Source organism: Grampus griseus (genome assembly GCF_964374135.1).
Source record: "Grampus griseus genome assembly, chromosome: 5".
In the NCBI taxonomy this organism is placed as follows: Eukaryota; Metazoa; Chordata; class Mammalia; order Artiodactyla; family Delphinidae; genus Grampus; species Grampus griseus.
Genome location: NC_138998.1, coordinates 115974268 through 115995818, shown reverse-complemented (window position 1 = coordinate 115995818; position 21551 = coordinate 115974268). Strand labels below are relative to the sequence as shown.

Here is a 21551-nt window from a genome sequence, read left to right as displayed (position 1 = left end):
CTTCCAACCTTTAGATTCTTTAACTAAACTATTTCTACTGATCTATCTTCAAGTTCACTGATTCTTTCCTCGGCCATGTCACATCTACTGATGAGCCCATAGAAAGCAGTCTTCATTTCTGTTACAGTGTTTTTTGACTTCTTACATTTCTTTTAGATTCTTTCTGTTCTTGCATGTTGTCCTTTTATTTTTTTCATTAGGGCCCTTACCATATTGATCATAGTTATTTTGTTTTATTAAAAAAATTTTCACAAACTGTTTATTTTCCAACAACCTTATTTCCATTTTCTGTTTAAGAATCTGTAGATGAACAGCTTAAGAACACTCAGTGGTTGCTCCTATATGTCCAATGGCCTGAGCAGTGGGAGTTGCAGACTATTCTTCAGCAGTAAACCGCTGAAAAGGCACAGGAGGAACCTTCATGCCTTCAGCCCAGCCTGAGACCTCGGGTTGAGTAACAGTAAACTCAGGAGCTGGAGCAGTGCATTCACTCTGAAATTTCTCCTTGGTCACAGCCTTTTCAGCAGCACCCTCCTCCTCCTTTTCTATCTCTTTAGGATTTCTGTAGAAGTAGAGATCAAGCATGACCTTCCATGAGTGTTCCTGGGAGACGGTGCCATGCACATGTAGAACTTCTGGGGCAGCATCCATCACATCAGACCTGCTGAGCGAGCTCCCTTGTATGGGTGGCAATGTCCACATAGCACAGAGGAGAGTCTGTGTCACACAGAGCAATAGTAGGCAGGAGATGTCCCTGTGAGAGGCTGGTTGTCAGCCCTGGGATCAGTAACCACCAAAAGTCTCGGCTCCAGTAAGGCTTCCTGGATCTAGTTCCAAGTTCTAGGAGTAAGGCAGCTAGCAATAGAGCAGAAAACTTCAGCTCAGCTCACTGGCCAATATTCCTGGATGATATGACACTGACATCAGCTGGGTTTTCAAAGGCAACAATGGCACCAGCTGCCGGCAGAAGCTTCTTTCAGATTTTCTTCAGATTTATGATGTAGATGCTATCACTTTACCTTTGGTGATGGACTATTCCATTTAGAAGTCAAGGTTGGTACCACCTAAGTGTGTTCCTGCTGCGAGGAATTTAAGGAACTCTTCCTCTTTATTTGCAGGACATTGAGGGCTCTGGACATTGTTAAAGTTTCCCTCTAACTTACAACAGAACCCAGAACAATGCTGTATGGACCCCTCTCTGGGTAGCACATAAAGGCTAATCACAGCCATTTTCAATTCTCTGTCTGATAATCCCCAAATCTGTGTCACATCTAAGTCTGGTTCTAATGCTTGCTCTGTCACTTCAGTCTGTTTTTTCTTGGCTTTGGCAGGCCTTGTAATTTTTGGTTGAAAGGTGAATATGGGGCTTCCCTGGTGGCGCAGTGGTTGAGAGTCCGCCTGCCGATGCAGGGAACACGGGTCCGTGCCCCGGTCTGGGACGATCCCACATGCCGCGGAGCGGCTCGGCCCGTGAGCCACGGCCGCTGAGCCTGCGCATCCGGAGCCTGTGCTCCGCAACGGGAGAGGCCACAACAGTGAGAGGCCCGTGTACCGCAAAAAAAAAAAAAAAAAAAAAAAAAAAAGAAAGGCGAATATGATATGTACGAATAATTAGAATGAGGTAAATAGGGTTTTAGTATGAAGATTTATGTTAACTTTTGCTGTAGCAATAGGTTCTAGAAGATTCGAATTCCTCTAGTGTCCTTGCTTTGTTTTTCCTCTTGACATTGGGCTTTCCTGAGAATGCTGCCTCAAAGAGAGTCTGCTTCTTGTAGGACTTAGAGGTGTAATCTACTGTTTTACTGGAGCCCTGTTGGTGTGGTAGTATGGTGTGGGCAAGGGGGAGCGTTCTATAATCTTTCAATTAAATTTCAGTGTTTTAATCAGCCTTGATCTTGGACTGTGACCTTCACAGGTGTTTCTCCATGGTACAGCTTCCCCTACCCACCGCCCTGCACTCCCTTCCCTGGCTGCAGCCTTCCCAATCTATTTCCTTGAACCTCTGATCCCTGTTGACTATGCTTTTGTTTTCTGTTTTTGTTTTCCCTCTTCAGGTGAAACAGGAAGCCTGGAGGGGGGTGGAACGGGAGGGGTTCCCTTCCACCAGCTGGGATAAGGCTCTGAAAAAGGCCTTTTGCCAGGAGAGTATCCTTCATTATGGTTCAACTGTTGGTTTATTTCACAATGATTACTCTTCCCTTCTCCCCGAACGCCACAGGGATCTTTCTTGGATCTTCATGGTGAGAACCTAGTGGAGGTACCAGACACAAAGCCCATGAAAATGTAGGGACCCTCTTAAGACTGCAGCCCGAGAAGTCTCTCGCTCTTATCTTAATCCACGTTCTGCTTCCAGCCAGGTATTCACCAAAATTACTGTTTGTGTTCCTACCAGTTTATGGCTCCAGCAGCTTCTGCTTCAGGTCAGCAAGTCTCACCTGTGTGTCTCTGCATGAACTTGTCTCTTCAGATTTCTGCCTGGTAATTTGCCCTGCAACCTCAGTTCTCTGACGTGTTCAAGGATAGTCATGGATTTTCAGTTGATCCAGCCTTTTCTTATTGTAAGGACAGCAGTAACAACTTCCAAATTTTTTGTCTGTCAGAGCTGAACCCAGAAGTCTAATCAAATTATTTCTAATTGTATGTTTCTAAACTTGTAGGCACAAATAATAGTTAAATGCAAGATTCAAAAATATTCTATCGGAACTAAATATCTTGTCATTTAAGTATATTGTAAAACTTAATTAAAAAAAACTGTCAGTGTTTAGTATTTGTTGACATTTAATATTTTAATTTTTGTCAGTTTTCACTGTTGACATAGTGAACATTGCTTTTAGTTATTTAATTTATGAAACTGTTGCTTCTCAATTAATAAACATAGTAATAGCAGTCACTGCCATTTCACGAAATCTTCCTCAGAGGTTACCTTATTTATATTCCCATTAATCAAGAGTAATGTTTGGTCTTATTTTATTCTGTCTATTTTGGGTATTAATATATTTATTTAAATAACTTACAGTATCTGGAAACTTTGATCAAGTTCAGCATTTCACTGTATTTATGAAACTACTTGCTCTGGTTTCTTAACCTAAAATACTTTTAAAAATCACATTTTGTGTCACAATCTCAGGAATTTTTTTTTTTTTTTTTTTTTTTTTTTTTTGTAAATAGGTAAAGCACCTCCTACAGAGTTTTTTTTCTTTTAATGAATTAATTTATTTTTGGCTGTGTTGGGTCTTTGCAACCAAGCCATTTGCTGGGCACAGGCTTTCTCTAGTTGCAGCGAGCCGGGGCTACTCTTGGTTGTGGTGTGTGGGCTTCTCATTACGGTGGTCTTCTCTTGTTGTGGAGCACGGGCTATAGGCATATTGGCTTCAGTAGCTGTGGCACTTGTGCTCAGTAGTTGTGGCTCACGGGCTCTACAGTGCAGGCTCAGTAGTTGTGGCACAAGGGCTTAGTTGATGTAAGACATGTGCGATCTTCCTGGACCAGGGCTCAAACCCATGTCCCCTGCATTGGCAGGCAGATTCTTAACCACTGTGCCACAAGGGAAGTCCCAGGATTATTTTGATTATTGAAGCTCTTCTGGAATAAAGGGAAAGTGTTATTACTGATGGGGTTTAGAACGTGCTAACTCCAAATATGGCACTGTTGTATATTGAATATTTTAAATTGAAGGAATTTGAGAAATGGAAAGTGCTGGAAGGACTCTCCACCCCCTTCTCCCCTGAAACAAGGCATAAGGCCCTCAAGTGAGAGGTGCCCTTTCTATAGCAGGAGGAAAGGAGCAGCCTTATCTCTGAACGTGAATGTACAGGTCCTGCTAAGTTTCCCCCATTTGACTACAGTTACCTCGTACCCTTTGTCCTGTCATATCTTTTCTCATCTTTCCACTCTTCATCAAACCCAGCATAAAAAACACTTAGGTTTAACTGCTTCTTTGGTCTTTACTTCCTTTTGAAGGTTCCTATGTCACACAAAACTGACATTAAATAAATTTATATGCTTTTCTCTAATTAATCTGTCTTTTGTTACAGAGATCCAGCCAACAACATGAAAGGTAAAGGAAAGTGATATTTTTTCTTCCAAACATTATAAATAGAGAAAGTTTTATTTTTGTCTCTTGTTTTTTGTTAGTATGAGGTGGTCACTGACAGATGTTGTAACAAACCATTAACATTACCGAAGTTTAAATGATCATTATTTTGGTATATCATAATGAAGGATTTCCTCATTCGAGGGGCTCTGTGATAATCTGATATCTTGTCTTACATGTCAGGCCAACTGTGGGTCAGGGATGTGACCCTTTGTCTAAGGCTGTGGTTTTAATCAGCCAATCCTCGGAAGTAGGGTACCTCTGTATAACTCAAACACCTTGGTGGTTTCTTGAATTGCTCTATAATTATAGGCTTAAATAGAAATAAATTTAAATGGGGCTGTATTCTTAGTTGAAGTAAACTGAAACCCTGAAATTCTGTGGGACAATTAAGAAGGTAATTTTTTTTTTTTTTTTTTTTTTTTTTTTGCAGTACGCGGGCCTCTCACTGCTGTGGCCTCTCCTGTTGCGGAGCACAGGCTCCGGACGCGCAGGCTCAGCGGCCATGGCTTACGGGCCCAGCCGCTCCACGGCATGTGGGATCTTCCCAGACCGGGGCATGAACCTGTGTCCCCTGCATTGGCAGGTGGACTCTCAACCACTGTGCCACCAGGGAAGCCCAAGAAGGTACATTTTGAAGCCTAGTACTTCTGTATGCAGTTCATGAAGAATGGAAACTAGTTGGGTTTTCTCAGTTTTTCAATGAAATGAAATTTACAAAAAGGCCCCAAACTATTTTATCAGTCTGAATTCCCTGTATAGGTATCTGACTTGCCTAAGAGGAGAGTTTGTGAGATCTCCTCAAGTCAGTTCAATCTCCCACTCTCTCATAACTATTTCACACATTCTCCTCTCTACAAAAACCTCCAGCACCTCCTCCCATCATTTTAAACTGATGGCCTTGTTTTTTATTTCATAGAAAAAATACCAACCTTCCAACCTGCATCTGTGCTCATGTATCCTATATTCGCTTTTGTAGTTAAACATGATGGACCGTCCCTGGTCCTAAGGTCAACTCCTCCTCTTGTGTACTGCCTCTCATCTCCTCTCACCTGCTCAGACTTCACTCCGGCAATTTTCCCCTCTCTTTTCCATAAAAAAAGAAGGAAAAAAAAAAAAAAAGGACAGCAAATTCACCTTGATTCCAACATTTTCCATTTCTCTGCTCCCACTTAGAGCCAAAGCTCTTAAAAACAATTGTCTCTACCCATTGTCTACAATTCCAGTTTTCCCACGCTCCCTTGAACCTATTCCAATCTGCCTCCTGTCTCCTTTTCTCCACAAGAACTGTTTATTCAAGGTCACCGGTTACCTCCATGCAGCCAAACCCAATAGTCACTTCTCAGTCCGGATATAGCCTTACCTATAAACAGCTTTTGGCCCACGAACAGCTTTTTTTTTTTAGCAAATGATCATCCTTTCCTCCCTGAAACACTTTTCTTCACTTCATGTCAAGACCTTTCTTGCTCTTGATTTTTCTTCTATCTCTCTGACCACTCCCTCCCAGCCTCCTTTGAGGAACTTGGTTCTGTCTTACCTTGACAGTGTCTACATCGCTCTGCCCCAGAGAATTTTTTTCTACGTATATTCACTTTTCAGATAATGTTATTTAGTCCCATAACTTTCTAAAATTAATATCTGCCTACTCAACAAACAATTCCACATGGATATTGACAAGTTCCTCACACATAGACTGTTCAAAATTGAACTCTTGATTAAATCTGTTCCTCCACAAGCCTCTTCACTGTATACATTTGGGTGTTATTATTTGCCAGGTACCAAATGCCAAAAACAGAAAGGTGGTTTTAAAATCATTTTTAATATTTAAAATTTGTTTTTTAAAAATAGTGTGATATAATCTCTCCAGTGTGAACTATGCCTCTTTATCTTACTTTAAGGTAAAGAGAACTAACCAGTATAGGACTGTTTTCTCCCTTTTTATTTTGAAACCAAGAAACTCTGATTCTATTTCGTCATTTAAAGATAATTTGGGCTACATGTGTCAGTGGGTCTGAGGAAAAGAGAGCTTTCCAGAGACCTGGACAGTGCACTGTGACATGGGGCGCTGGGGAAGGGGGCAGGAGTCTGGCCCTGGGAATGTGATCTAGGCTGCAGGCTCCAGGCTCAGTGAGGGCCTGGGTTCCAGAATTCAGCTTAGTGCAGCTGACTGGACCCTTTGGAGTCGGCTGCAGCCTTGCAGTAAAAGCACTGAAGAGGAGCAATGCATTGTGGGTAGTAGGACAAAAATTCATTTCTGCAGACAAAATCTTTAACAACGATACTATCTACAAAGAATATAATCATAATGAGGAAAATTTCCTGATGGCTATGGTGACGAAACCCAAAGCAGTGAAATAGCAGGCCCCGATACATGCAGCCCAGAGATCAAATCCAGCCACCACTGCTGCAGTGGTTCGGCCACAGCAGAAGCTTTGGCTCAAGCGCCAACCTCTGTCCCTGCTTTGGCTCCCACCTCTGCGCCTGTACCCATCGCTCCAGCATCAAGGATTCCATCTTCTGAACATGCACCTACTACTGAAACTAAACAAGAGAAACCTGCACAAAAGCCAGTGGGGACACCTGTGACTACTAGCCCAATACCCACTGACAGCACATTGGAAGAGTCTTAGTAAAAGCCTTTTTGAAGATGCAGAGAGCACTTGCGACAGGTTGGTCTTATGCGAATATGGTAATGAGATCATGTCAATGATCTGGTTTCAACACCCCTGACAGAGCAGTGAAGTATTTTTTAATTTACCAAATATTAAAAAAAGATGACTGATAAGCTTTATTTTTAAGAGCAGTTTTAGATTTACAGAAAAATTATGTTTGTTCATTTCTCTTGTTTGTTGGGGATTCCATGCTCAGGTGAAATCATACAGTATTTGTATTTAAAGAGAAGGGAAACACTCTCTTTAAATGAAAATAATTACCAATTAAAAAAAATTTCTTGACCATTGAATGTAAGACAATTCTTAGATTGTTTGAGAAGCTGTACAGTTACAGTGTATACTTACTATACAAAAACATAGTTTCGTGTTCACATATTTTGCTTGTTTTGGGTAAAAATTGGTAGTTGTCTGGGTTTCAAAATAATCACTGTGGATTTAATTTCGATGTGTCCTTTGGGGTAATGTAACTTTTGAAGCTAATGAACACATGCAAAGGTCACTTTCACTCTCTTACCTTTCCCTAAGCAGAAATGTGTTTACCAGCAAGCTATGAGTTCAAACAGCTGCCTTTCTTTTTTAAACCCACAAAATGCTTATTCAATTAAAAAACTAATGGAAATGTTTCAAAACCGTGTTTCTGACATTTTTTTTAAATTGCATTTCTTTTTTAAAAATATTTATTTATTTATTTATTTTTGGCTGCATCGGGTCTTAGTTGCAGTACACGGGCTTCTCTCTAGTTGTAGTTCATGAGCTCCAGAGCGTGTGGGCCCAGTAGTTGTGGCACCAGGGCTTAGTTGCCCCGCGGCATGTGGGATCTTATTTCCCCCACCAGGGATTGAACCCATGCTCCCTGCACTGGAAGGTGGATTCTTAACCGCTGGACCACCAGGGAAGTCCCAGGTTTCTAACATTTATAAATTTTTTCCTTTGTTAGATAAAGATGTGTGACAAATAAAGTCATTGACATTATAATAACTTTGAAAAAGAGGAGGATAGAGCTATATCCAGCATATTTTTTAAATTAGCATTCTGGCATATTTATTTCCAAATATTTATTTCTATACAACATTTATTTTACTTAGTTGTGATCATACTTTATATAAAATATATCTTGCTTTTCACTTAAATTATATCACATGTATTTCCCATATCGTTATAAGTTACTTAGAACGACAACTTTAAGTAACTGCACAGTAATCTGTGATATATCCAGCATCTTTTTATTGCATTAAGAAGATGGGAACAATCTTTGGAGGCCTGAGAGATGCACCTGGGAACATATTTTGAAAAATATAAAGTTAAGACTTTCATGGCATATTAAAGGTAAAATCTTAATAAGCAAAAAAAACTTTTGAATGCCCTTTTAGTTATGTAAATATGATATATAATTATATACATAACATATGTTGTACAGGCAGCTCAAATCGAGAACTCTCTGAAAAAAATTCTTAGTTTTCCTCCCAAACCTAATTATATCCAAGATTTCTTCACATCAATAAATGGTAGCGCTAGTAATACGTACTCTTACTGACTTATAAAAGCACTTTATTAACCCTTTGTCACATGTATTTTATAAATAATTCCCCAGAACGAAGCCTTCCCCTAAAATGTGATTCCACAATAAATCACAGAAAAAGGACAGTCTGAGCCAGACATAAAAATAATTCATACTTACAAAATGAGTTAGTATATAATTATTCGACTTCAAAAGAGCCAATATTTTCAGAAAATATTGAACTTATCCAGAACTTTAAAAAATGATGACTTTTTACAAAATAATTGTAAGGTACCAACACATTTTTGGGAATACTTAGATTAGGTAAAATACCATTTATCTTTAGTGTGACTGCTACATTTCTGTAGAATTTAAGTCAAAATGTAAACACCATTATACCATTTGACTATTGTGTCTCCATCTACAAAGATGTGTCTACATAATCAAGTTTCTATAGGATATGTGGAATAACTCTCTAACCATCACAGAGTATTGCTGCATTTCCCAAGCCTAGGTTCTCCATTCCTTCCCACTTTATTCCCTGTGCAAGGCACTCTGGGGTTCGAATAGCTCCGACCTTTTAATCTATTCAACCTGTAGAGACTTGCTTTGGCCAGCTCTGTATAAACACTTTGTTTTTCTTAAGAAAATAAACTCTTATTTCAAAACCACTTTTTTGTGGGCAGAGGGCTGTGGTTGAGCCTTGTAAGTAGTAAAACATTTCTCAACACCAGAAAAATACTCTTGACTTTTTTAAAGGATGTTTTCAATTAAAAAAATTTAACCGCAGTCATTGAAGAGGGAATGAGATGGCAGTTTATTTGATGCTGATAATTTAATTTATTCTTCTGAAAAATTGCCCCAATTAAAAAAAATCATGAAATAGAAGTTGTATGTACATACTGTTAGCTTATTACTATTGATTATTCTTATGCCACTCATTAATTATTTCAAAGTGAAGTTCAAAACCACAATTACTTTCTACCCTCTTCTCTCAACTGCACTGTCCTGTTCCTACACTCTTGAACAGAATTTTTCAAGTCAAGTTGGCATATTTGCTTTCCTTCAATAGCAGTAACAGAAATGTCTGGGAGAAAATGTGTCTGCGGACAAGCACAAGTCATCATATTTCCCACACTCTATTCCTTATAACAAAGCTATTTGTAATCTTTGCTGACTTCACTTATTTTTCTAATTACAATGTTAACTCTCTGAAGCAATACTTGTCTATTTGAAGCATACTTTTAAAGTTGAGTCCTACTAAACTGAATTCTAAGACACATTTTTTCAACAAGGAATCTATTTGATTGAATAAACTTTAAAATAAAAAAGTATATAAATGTACATTATAGAACACCAATTCTTAGTGGAGAAGTGGAAGAAAAGGAAGCTGACAAGGGGATGTGATCTTGGCCAGCGAAGTGGGGGATCAGAATCTTGTCATCCCTGAAGAGAAAGGAAGAGAGTGTTCCCAGAAGGAAGTCTGTCACAGTGTCAAATGTGTCAGAGTTCAGAAAATTAGTGACTAAAAAACACTGTTTGATTTCAACAAAAAAGTTGGTATCTTCGATGGAAGCAGTTTTAGGCAGGTTTGCAGGGAGCATTTGGAACTCAGCTAGCTAAGAGTTGGAGGTAAACAAGATGTTAGAAAGTAGAAAAATCTACTGCAGAGTCCTTTCATGAAGTTTGACAGGGAAGGAAAGAGAGAGGAGGAAGCAGCAGAATAAAGATGTGGGGCTGGGATAGAGATTGCAAAATTATTAAACATGGGAGACATTAGAGAACTAGTTTAAGAACAGAAAAAAAGGGTCCAGAGAAAGAATGAAGACTCAAGTAGGAAAGAGGATAACCCATGTATCCCAGAGACCCTTAGATGGTAGGAGTGGATAGGATCAGATGGGATTCTTTTTTACAGGAAGAGAAACTCTACACCATTGCAATAGAAGTGAGAAAGAATTAATGGGTGACAAAGATAAGATTGGAGTCTATCCTTAGTATCTATATTTGGAGTGCACATTTGTACACATTGCTATTTGCTGTTTCTGAAAGGCCCAACATCCTCCCTCCATGTACACACATCTCCTAGCCATATTGCCATACATAGCTCAAACATCGTTTCTGGAAAGCCTCCCCTGGCAAGTGCAATCTGCTCTGGAAGTTTCTCTTCGTGCTCTCAGATGCTCCCCGCGCATTGCTCTATGCATACTTTGCCTTATAATAGACATTTACTTGTCAGTCTTCTCCTTTGGACTGCAAACACTTTGAAGGTAGAGGCATATTTTATGTGTCTTTGTATCTCAGAGCCTAACGCATTTGAGGAACTTCGTCTGAATTTGTTAAATCAATGATCCCTTTTACTTAGATGAAATGAATTTTCATGAACACACCTCCTCTGAACACTGTGAGTGGCAGGGCGTGGGAATGGAGGTGAGCTTCCTGTACTCTCTTGCTGTGAATTTCTGCTTTTGGCTTGACTCACTATTCCTTCTTATCATCTTCTCCCTGTAGCTCTTCTTCCCTCTGAGCTTAGCCTCACCCCAGGCTCCACTGACCATGGCTTCCCGACCCTCTTTCTCCATTCCAAAAAGTCACCCTAAGCAACAGATTTTTCATTCCACATAAGGGTTTAATGGAGAAATGCAGAAATATGCGGCAAAACAATCAATGCAACATGAGGTATTAAAGACCATCATAAAAAACAGTTGAAAGTCTCATTGACAATCAATTCCTACTATAGGGAAACTCTGACTGGATATCTTTCTCATGAGAACATGACCTACCACTCTTTCCAGGAGATGCCCAATCCTTACCTCTCTCTGGAATTCCTTCTCTACTTTTCTCCCCAGGTTGTGCCACTCACTCCTCCCTACAAGGATCATGGTAGGCAGAATAATGGTCTCTCCAATGTGTCCATGTCTTAATCCTCAAAACCTGTGAATATGTTATGTGGCAAAGGGGAATTAAGGTTGCAACTCAGCTGACCTTAAAGCAGGGAGAGTAGCCTGGATTATCCGGGTGGATCCAAATGTAACCACAAGGCTCTTTAAAAGTGAAGAGGGATGGACATATACACACTAACAAATGTAAGGTAGATAGCTAGTGGGAAGCAGCCGCATGGCACAGGGATATTGGCTCGGTGCTTTGTGACAGCCTGGAGGGGTGGGATAGGGAGGATGGGAGGGAGGGAGACGCAAGAAGGAAGACATATGGGAACATATGTATATGTATAACTGATTCACTTTGTTATAAAGCAGAAACTAACACACCATTGTAAAGCAATTATACCCCAATAAAGATGTTAAAAAAAAATAAAAATAAAAGTGAAGAGGGAGACAGCAATGTCAGTAAGACTCCAATGATCATTACTGGCTTTGAAGATGAAAGGGGCCACAACCAAGGAATGCTGGAGGCCCCTAGATGCTGGAAAGGGCAAGAAGATGTATTCTTCCATGGAGCCTCCAGAAAGGGACTGAGCCCTCATGCTGACCCGTGTTGGCTTTCTAAGTTACAGAACTATAAGATAATAGAGTTGTGTTATTGCCAACCATTAAGTTTGTAATAATTTTCACAGCAACAAATAGAGCACAAATACAAGCACCAAGATAACAAATCCAACTTCATTTTGATGTGAAATATCTTAATTCTTTTGACTCAACATCTGCTCTAGTCCAAGCTCTGGGACTTTGCTTTGCCAAATCAAAAGGAACATTAACAAACTTTGCTTTACAAAATAGTTATCTAACTCTAAAATGAATGGAAAAGAACCCTCTCATGCTCAAGCCCTCTTATCATATTTATGACATTTTTTATTTCTATCACAAATACATTGTTCAAAGTATGACTCCAGAAATAACATTATTCCTCTACCAGGAAGGCATTAAAATATGTTTGTGTATCTCACACTATTCATTTTAAATAGGGATATATAAATAACATGCTTATCGAAGGGAAAGGAGGAGAAAAGCTTGAGGAATAGGAATTTTAAAAGTTTGATTTGCCAAACTCTTCCAGTTTGACTCTGACAACTCAGTGTTAAATAGCTCCTTATTGAAAGAGCAGAATATTAATGTTTAATGAACTTGAACAAAAAGTCGTACAACTTAACCCTTTCAATTATTCAAATAGAGTTTCCTACACTGGACATGAATGAAGTTCTAAAGCAATCCTTCTCAAACTTTAATGTGTAAACAAATCACATGGAGATTTTTGTAAAATGCAGACTCTAATTCAGTAGGTCTGGGTAGGGGCTGAGATTCCGAGGTTCTGACTTTCTAAACGCTCCTAGATGATGATGATGATGCAGTTGGTCCCTGGACCGCATTTCAAGTAGTAAAGTCATGGAGGACATTGAGGGTCACAGTAAAATCAAATGCTTGAATTCTATGCTTCTATAAATTAAACATATCAAAACTATATACTCACTAAGTCTGTTTATGTAGCAAAGAGAAAATTCTATAAAATTATTATTTGGAGTTGAAAATCATTTTATGACAAGACCTTAACATTATGAATTTCATTTACAATTGTTTATAGCATCATTGAACAATTCTTTTTCAGTGATGGTGTAATTATGGCAAACTCTGTGTTTCACCTCCCCCCACTAACCCCAGACCCAATGGTTTATATTAAGCATAGGTTTCTGCTAGCTTACTGTAAGAGCCTGTTCATCTGTGTGCCAGGAAATGGTAGGATTAAGAGGTTAGATGCCATTAGCTAGTTCCCTTTGCCACCACTGCCATTGCCTGAGAGATGTTCCAAGTCTCCAGTAGAAGCCTTGCATTTGGTCCCACTTCCAACACGTTGCAGGAATAACAGTACCACAAATCTGATCCTGTTATCTAGATATAAAACTTACCAATGTCTGTTAACAATGCCTCCTAATCCCACCTCCCCCATGATCTATCTCCTGGCTTGCTCTCCAGTCCCATTTTACGCCAGTCTCTCTCCTTCCTTGTGTCATCTCCAGCCACACAGCTATTATCTCATTTCTTTCAATATTCCATTTTCCCTTCCACCTCAGGCCTGTGTTCATGATCTTCTCTCCCTATAAATACTACTCTCCCCAAACTCCTCACTTTTGATGCTTAACCATTTTTCAAATCTCAACTCAAAAGTCACTTTCTTGTCAAAGCCTTCTTTGACGCCTCAGACTAAGTCATGTGTCCTTGCCACACACTCTCATAAGCATCTTTAAATGCACTTATCACAGCTCATAATTATATACTTGGGTGATTGTTGATCACAGTTTTTCTTCCTAAATCATCATATGTCCCATGAGGGCAGGTCTGTCTGTCCCCCCGCTTCCTCCATTATACCTATACTGCCTAGCATAATAGAAATCCCTTAATAAATATTGATGAAGGGATACGTGCAAAATTTCTTTTTTAATGAGCCAACTTAGCTAACATTAGAATGAGGGATATATTTGCAAATAGAAAAATGGCTGACTTGGAAATGAAAATTTAGAACAACTAAATTCATGGATGACAGATAATATGTTAGGCTGATCCGTTCTTACCTATATGATCTGTTTATTTGTTCATTTCTTATCCATCACCAGGGCTATGCAAGGTATTGGGAATATAGATATGAATCTAGCTGGGCCCCTGTCCTTGGGCAGCTGAGTCTAGCACATACTCCCTGTTGATTGTGCAATGCTCAAATGACCTGAAAGAGGCTTGTGCACAGTTTTCAGTTTTGTCTAAACCTATGATTACAATGGAGACTGTGCAATCAGGGCATGGTTAGAATCTGACTCATGTCATTTTCCAGATGAAGACCTGTATGATCTGCCTGCTCTATGTTTTAAACAACACAGTGGCTAAATATTATTCCACTGCAATGAAGCAAGACATAGCTTTTTGCCATCTCCTCCACTCCACTAAGTGTTGTTTGCAAATTCAACAATGATCAGAATCTCTGTTACGTAAATGCTTAAAGAAAAATAACACTACACACTTCATAACACTAGAGCAATCGCATTTCCATTGCAGCTATATTTGAACAGAAAGCAGACATTTTGATGTTTTCCCTAAACTCACAAAACAGAATTGTACCTCTATATTTTTTAATTTTAAAAGGAATAAAAATATAAACATTAAAAAAATCTGATGATTCCCATCTTAGTTTTAGTTTTTGTTTATGTAGAGCCAAGAGGCAGTTTACGAAACTTCAGGGCTTCACCAAAAGGAATAGTTCCTAGCCAGAAGAAAAAAAAAATGATGCTGATTTTGAAGATTTATTCATAAAACAAGTATTTATTGAGTTCTGCTTTTACTCCAAGTATCTTCTTAGAGACAAATGTCCTTATACTAAGGGAACTAATGTTTTCATTAGGGGAAACTAGCAAGATAATGATAGATAGTGATAAATATTTTGAAGACGATGCAGGGTGAATCAAGATAGAGTTATGGGGATTGATTTGGAAAGGAAATGTTTGAGCTGAAACTTGAATCCTGAGCAGAAGAATGCCTTGCAAAGAGCTGGAGGAAGGACAGAGAGACAAGGATGCAGAAGACTTACAGCAGAAACCATGGTGGCATCTCAGAGGAACAGAGTCAGATGGCCAAAAGCCAAAGAGGGAGAGAGTGCCCAGATCATGCAGGTTTGATTTCTAATTACAATTGGAAATCACAGGAGACTTTCAAGCAGGAATGATGTAAAGTTTAAAAAGTTACTCTGGCGGTAATAGGAAATAAAGTATAGTTGAACAAGAGAAGAAGGAGGGAGAGATCAGTTTGGTTATTGCATTAGACCAAGGAAGAGCTGGTGATAGCTTGAATCAGAGCAGTAGCCATAAAACTGGACTCAAAACGTAACTCTATACACAAACACTGCAAATAAATTCTAGTTGAGCAGGTATCTTACATAGGAAATTTCTCCATAAGACAACTGCCATTCTCCACAGGCCATTTTAAGAAAGCATGTTATAGCTGTGGCTAAAGTAATGGGTTTATTTCATATACAGGTTCAGTTAACAAACAGTACTTTGAGTTCAGCCGGTATGTTGGATTCAGTCAGCCATCTTTCCAATATTTGCCTTTAGTTATAAATATGTCATGGTATTGAAAAGGGATGAATATTATCAACTTTTTGAAAACAGATACCCTACAATTAATGAAATATGACAATAATGCCTCATCAAGGCACTCATTTTAGTAAAAGAAGTGGTAACTTCATACATTGACAAGATTAATCTTCTAATCAGAGAATGGAAAGGCAACTAAAACTTATTTAGGACCTGGAGTATTTTTAAATTTGGAATGTACTCTGTAAATACAAGTACTACCAAATAAATAATACTTAAAAAACAGAATAGCTTTCTAGTTATTTCACCCCATTGTCCAAAATACTTGTAGACAAATGTACCTGCTTTTTTTTTTTTTTGCGGTATGCGGGCCTCTCACCGCTGTGGCCTCTCCCGTTGTGGAGCACAGGCTCCGGACGCGCAGACCCAGCGGCCATGGCCCACGGGCCCAGCCGCTCCGTGGCATGCGGGATCCTCTCAGATCGGGGCATGAACCCGTGTCCCCTGCATCGGCAGGCGGACTCTCAACCACTGCGCCACCAGGGAAGCCCTGTACCTGCTTTTTTTACATTGGAAAACCCGATGCTTCAATGTACAACAATCACCTGTGTAACATGGTTAATCCTTTCATGTTAGGCTTTGATTAGAGCCCATTTTACTTCCATGGCCAAAGACATTAAGGTTGTTAATCACCAGAGTATAACACATCAATACTTTGTTGATTTCTTAAATTAGAATTTATGAAATAAATAAAATTTTACATCACCATTGTGCTAGATGGGACTGAATTTATAAGACTATTAAAGAAAATCGGAAGTTCCTTTAGTAGCAGTAAATGATATTTAAAGAATAATAATTTCCAAATCATGTTTTCTACTAAAGTGTAGTTCTTCATGAAACAACTATTTTTTAAAGCATATTTTTATTTTCATTGTTTTCACTTTATAACTACTTTGTTAATATTTTGGAACTGATTTTTTCATTTAATATATTGCTAACATTCATCCATATTGATGCATGTCACTACAGTTTATTCATATTGACTAAAATATTCCATTCTGCAAATATTACTGTATATTCATACAATCTCTTGTTAATGGACATTTGGGTTATTTTCAGATTTTTGCTGTTTGGAGAATAAACTATGTGTCCTTGTACATGTGCGAAAGTTGTTCTTGGATAAATACCTAGGAGAGGAATTGTTGGATCCTAAGGAATGTAAATATTCAACTTTAAGAAAAAAAATACCAAACTGTTTTCTAAAGTAGTTGAATCAATTCACATTCCCACCAGTGAAAAATAACAGACCCTGTGGATTTACATCCTCTCCAACACTTGGTATTGTCAGATTTTTCTATTGTGTCAATAAAAGTGATATAAAGAGTTATCTAATTAATATCTGGGTATTTTCATTTCCCTGATGATGAAAGATATTGAACATCTCTTCATACATTTAATGGACATAAGTGTTTTTTCATCTGTAAAATGACTGCTCCTGTCTTTTTCCCATTTTACTATCAAATTCTTTGCAGTTTGTTATTGATTTTAGGCTTAATTTCATATTCTTAATATTAAATCCTTATTTGTTGTGTTTATTGCAAATATCTTCATCCAGTCTGTAATTGCTTACTGCTCATGATCTCTAAGATTTATTTAATAAACCAAAGTTTTTAATTCTGTGTGTAAATTTATTAATATTTCCTTTTATAATCAGTTTTTCTGTACTGTTGAATAAATCTTGTCTTAGCTTAAGGTGTAAAAGATATTCAATTAAATTTTTTCTTCTAAGGCTTCAAATGTTTAAATTTAAGTTCTTAATTCATTTGGAACCATTTTTGTATTAAGTGTCTTTTTGGCAAGAAGTAACTATTTTTTCAATTCCATTTATTGGATAGCCCTGTCTTTCTCCACTTATCTCATTTGCCATGTCTATCAAATTCCAAAGTTTTATACATTCTTAGGTGTATCCACGCATCTATTCTATTCTATTCGTTGACTTGGGTACACCATTGCTACCAACAGTGTCTTAATTACTATAACTTTATACTAAGTCCTGATATCTGATAGGACATATCTCCTCTCCCTCCTTCTGCAGAAGTTGCCTGGCTACTTTTGACTTTTTATTCTTTCACATAAATTTTAGGAAGATTTTATTATTTTTCATGAAAATCCATTTTAGGACTTTATTGAACTTGCATTGAATTTATAGGATCAATGTGGAGAATATATCATCTTTACAATTATAGCTCTTCCTACTGATAAACATGATATATCTCTTCATTTATGTTTGTTTGCTTTAATATCTCTTAATGAGGATTTATAATTTCCTGTAGAAGTCTTGCTCATCTATTGTTAGATTCATTTCTAGTTACATGATATTCTCTGACCGTATTACAAATGGCATCTTGTCTTTAATTAACTTTCCAGTTGTTTGCTGTGTGTTTATAGAAATGCAACTGACTTTATTATCTTGCTAAATTCTCCAATTATGTCTAATAATTTATAAATTGTTTTGTGTTTTCTGTTAGCAATCATATTACTGCAAATAATTAAATTTTACTTCTCTTTTTACAATTCTTAAGCATCTCATTTTGTTGTTGTTGTTTTATTTCACTGGCTAGGACCTCCAGTAAAATGTTGAACAGACATAGTGATAGTGGGCATCCTTGTCTCATTTCAAATATTGAACCTGCCTTACATCCTTGGAATAAACACTTGATCGTGATGTATAATTATTCTATTTATTGCTGAATTCTATTTGCTAATATCTTGTTGAGGATTTTTGTATGTATATTCATGAGAGATATTGGCCTGTAATTTTCTTTGTTTGAACTGGGTTTTTATTTTCTTGTTTGATATCAGAGTAATACTAGCATCTTAAAAGAAGTTGGGAAGTGTCCCCTCCTTTTTTAGTTTTTGGAAGAGATTGTGTAAATTTTGAGTTACTTCTTCCTTTAATGTTTGGTAGGATTCTGTAAAACCATCTGGTACTGGAGATTTCTTTTTGTGGAGTCTTTTAATTACAAATTCAATTTACTTAATATTTATAGGGAAACAACTATTTTTATATGTAAGAAATTGCATTCATATTCAGAACCATATAATTTCAAATAGTATGATCTATCCATTTTCAAAAATATGTCAAAATTTCTGCTCTTGTTTTTAAATAACAAACTCTACATTCCTGAAAATATACTCTCTTTATCCATTGTTATTTTTGGTCTCTGAAACTGTAACTCATAGAAAGTGTAACTCACGGACACAGAATGTTTTAATTAACAGTATTGAACAAATAATATTTCTGGTTTAAATTTTCTACATTTGAACCAGGAATGAAAAGTGAAACTAATATTTGAAAAAAGATGTGTTATTTCTCCCCAATTATTTTCTGAGTTTTACTAGACATAAAAGCAAAGGGTTTTCAATGAAGGCTAGTCAGTGTGTAGACTAGTAAGGGCTATTCTCTTTCTGTTTTACTTATAATTAAAAATATTCCTAAGTGAATCTATACCTCCTAGAGGAGTGTATAATTACCTCCTGGATTAGAGTCTCATTCTCTTTTCTGTATTAAAACTCAACATATGCAATGACAATTTTAATTAAAAATAGTTGAGTATATAAAATAGTTCATGAACATTAAGAGCCACAGTATTCATGAGTAAAGGAGGGCTAATTTCCAAATAAAACTCATGCCTCTAGACTATTAGCCTAGTCTCCTGATTCTGCACACTTTTCAATTGATTTTGTGTTGCTTTGTGATTTGCAGCAATTTGAAACCTATAACTCATAGGTTTCATAGTAATTATAGTACCAAATGAAAATTTAACTGTGGGAAAGAGCTCCCAAATTCCTTAGAGAATTAAAAATGGAGTTTGTGTTGAACTCAGTAACTAAGAGAGAGAACTATAGCCAAATGCTCTGAGAAAAAATTTCCACTTTTAGAGAACATCGATTATCAATAGTATGGGAAACAAATCTTAAACATTGCTTTTCTGGGCAAATTATATTTTGATATAATTTCAAACAGTGTAAAGTTATAAGACTCTTATGAATAACTCCCGTATATTCTTGACCCAGATTGAACAATTGTTTATAACTAGCACCATTTACTTTATCATTCTCTCTCTCTATCTCTCTATCAACGTTTTCTGACCTTTTGAGAATAAGTGTAGACATCTTGCTGCTTGACCCCTAAATAACAGCATATATTTTCTAAGAACAAGGACATGCTCTTAAAAGACCACAGTATAATTATTAAAATCAGGAAAATCCATATGGATTTGACATTATTAGCTACACATATTCCTTTTAAAATTTCATCAAGTTGTTCCACTAATGACTAATACCCTTTAAAGCCCTGTTTGCCCTCCTCCTGTGATCCGCCCTCTGTCTAGAATCCAACCCAGGATCGCATATTGCATTTCGTGGGCACATCTCTTTACTCTCTTTAAATCTTGAACTGTTTCTCCGTCTTGTTTCATGACCTTAACTTTTTCTAAGAGTACAGGTCAATTATTTCGTAAAACATTCCTCAATCTGAGTGTCTCTGATGTTTTCCCATAGTTACATAATATTAGACATTTTGGATAGGAATACGAGGATTCCTATCCAATGAGGATTTTTCCCATTATTGATGACGTTAAGTTTGACCAAATGAATAGGTTGGTGTTTATGAAGTTACTACCTTTCCCTTTAAAATCAATAAGTTTGTGGTGAGTTATTTAGAGATTATATAAATATCTCTGTGATAGCTAATTTTATGTGTCAACTTGGCTAGGTTCTTGTGCCCAGTTGTTTGGATAAACACTAATCTAGATGTTGCTGTGAAGATATTTTGTAGATGTTTACATTTATGATTTGTTGACTTTGAATAAAGATTACTGTCAAATGGAGCTGGAGGAATCAGGCTCCTGGACTTCAGACTATATTACACAGCTACAGTAATCAAGACAGTATGGTACTGGCACAAAAACAGAAATATAGATCAATGGAACAGGATAGAAAGCCCAGAGATAAACCCACACACATATGGTCACCTTATTTTTGATAAAGGAGGCAAGAATATACAATGGAGAAAAGACATCCTCTTCAATAAGTGGTACTGGGAAAACTGGACAGCTACATGTAAAAGAATGAAATTAGAACTCTACCTAATGCCATACACAAAAATAAACTCCAAATGGATTAAAGACCTAAATGTAAGGCCAGACACTAAAAAACTCTTAGAGGAAAACATAGGTGGAACACTCTATGACATAAATCACAGCAAGATCCTTTTTGACCCACCTCCTAGAGAAATGGAAATAAAAACAAAAATAAACAACTGGGACCTAATGAAACTTAAAAGCTTTTGCACAGCAAAGGAAACCATAAACAAGAGGAAAAGACAACCCTCAGAATGGGAGAAAATATTTGCAAATGAAACAACTAACAAAGGATTCATCTCCAAAATTTACAAGCAGCTCATGCAGCTCAATATCAAAAAAAACAAACAACCCAATCCAACAATGGGCAGAAGACCTAAATAGACATTTCTCCAAAGAAGATATACAGATTGCCAACAAACACATGAAAGGATGCTCAACATCACTAATCGTTAGAGAAATGCAAATCAAAACTACAGTGAGGTATCACCTCACACCAGTCAGAATGGCCATCATCAAAAAATCTACAAACAATAAATGCTGGAGAGGGTGTGGAGAATAGGGAACCCTCTTGCACTGTTGGTGGGAATGTAAATTGATACAGCCACTACGGAGAACAGTATGGAGGTTCCTTAAAAATCTAAAAGTAGAATTACCATATGACCCAGCAATCCCACTACTGGGCATATACCCTGAGAAAACCATAATTCAAAAAGAGTCATGTACCACAATGTTCATTGCAGCTCTATTTGCAATAGCCAGGACATGGAAGCAACCTAAGTGTCCACTGACAGATGAATGGATAAAGAAGATGTGGCACATACATATAACGGACTATTACTCAGCCATAAAAAGAAACAAAATTGAGTTATTTGTAGTGAGGTGGATGGACCTAGAATCTGTCATACAGAATTAAGTAAGTCAGAAAGAGAAAAACAAATACCGTATGCTAACACATATTTATGGAATCTAAAAAAAAAAAAAGAAAAAGTAGGTTCTGAAGAACCTAGGGCCAGGCCAGGAATAAAGATGCAGATGTAGAGAATGGACTTGAGGACAAGGCGAGGGGGAAGGGTAAGCTGGGACGAAGTGAGAGAGTGGCATGGACATATATACA

At 37.4% G+C, this 21551-nt stretch overlaps 1 pseudogene across 1 annotated transcript; it reads right to left on the bottom strand.

Moving 5' to 3' along the window:
- Positions 1-375: 375 nt before the first annotated feature.
- LOC309823192 (small ribosomal subunit protein uS2-like) lies at positions 376-1139 on the bottom strand (annotated as a pseudogene). The gene has a single exon. The product of its transcript is annotated as a small ribosomal subunit protein uS2-like (transcript).
- Between the last annotated feature and the right edge of the window lie 20412 nt (positions 1140-21551).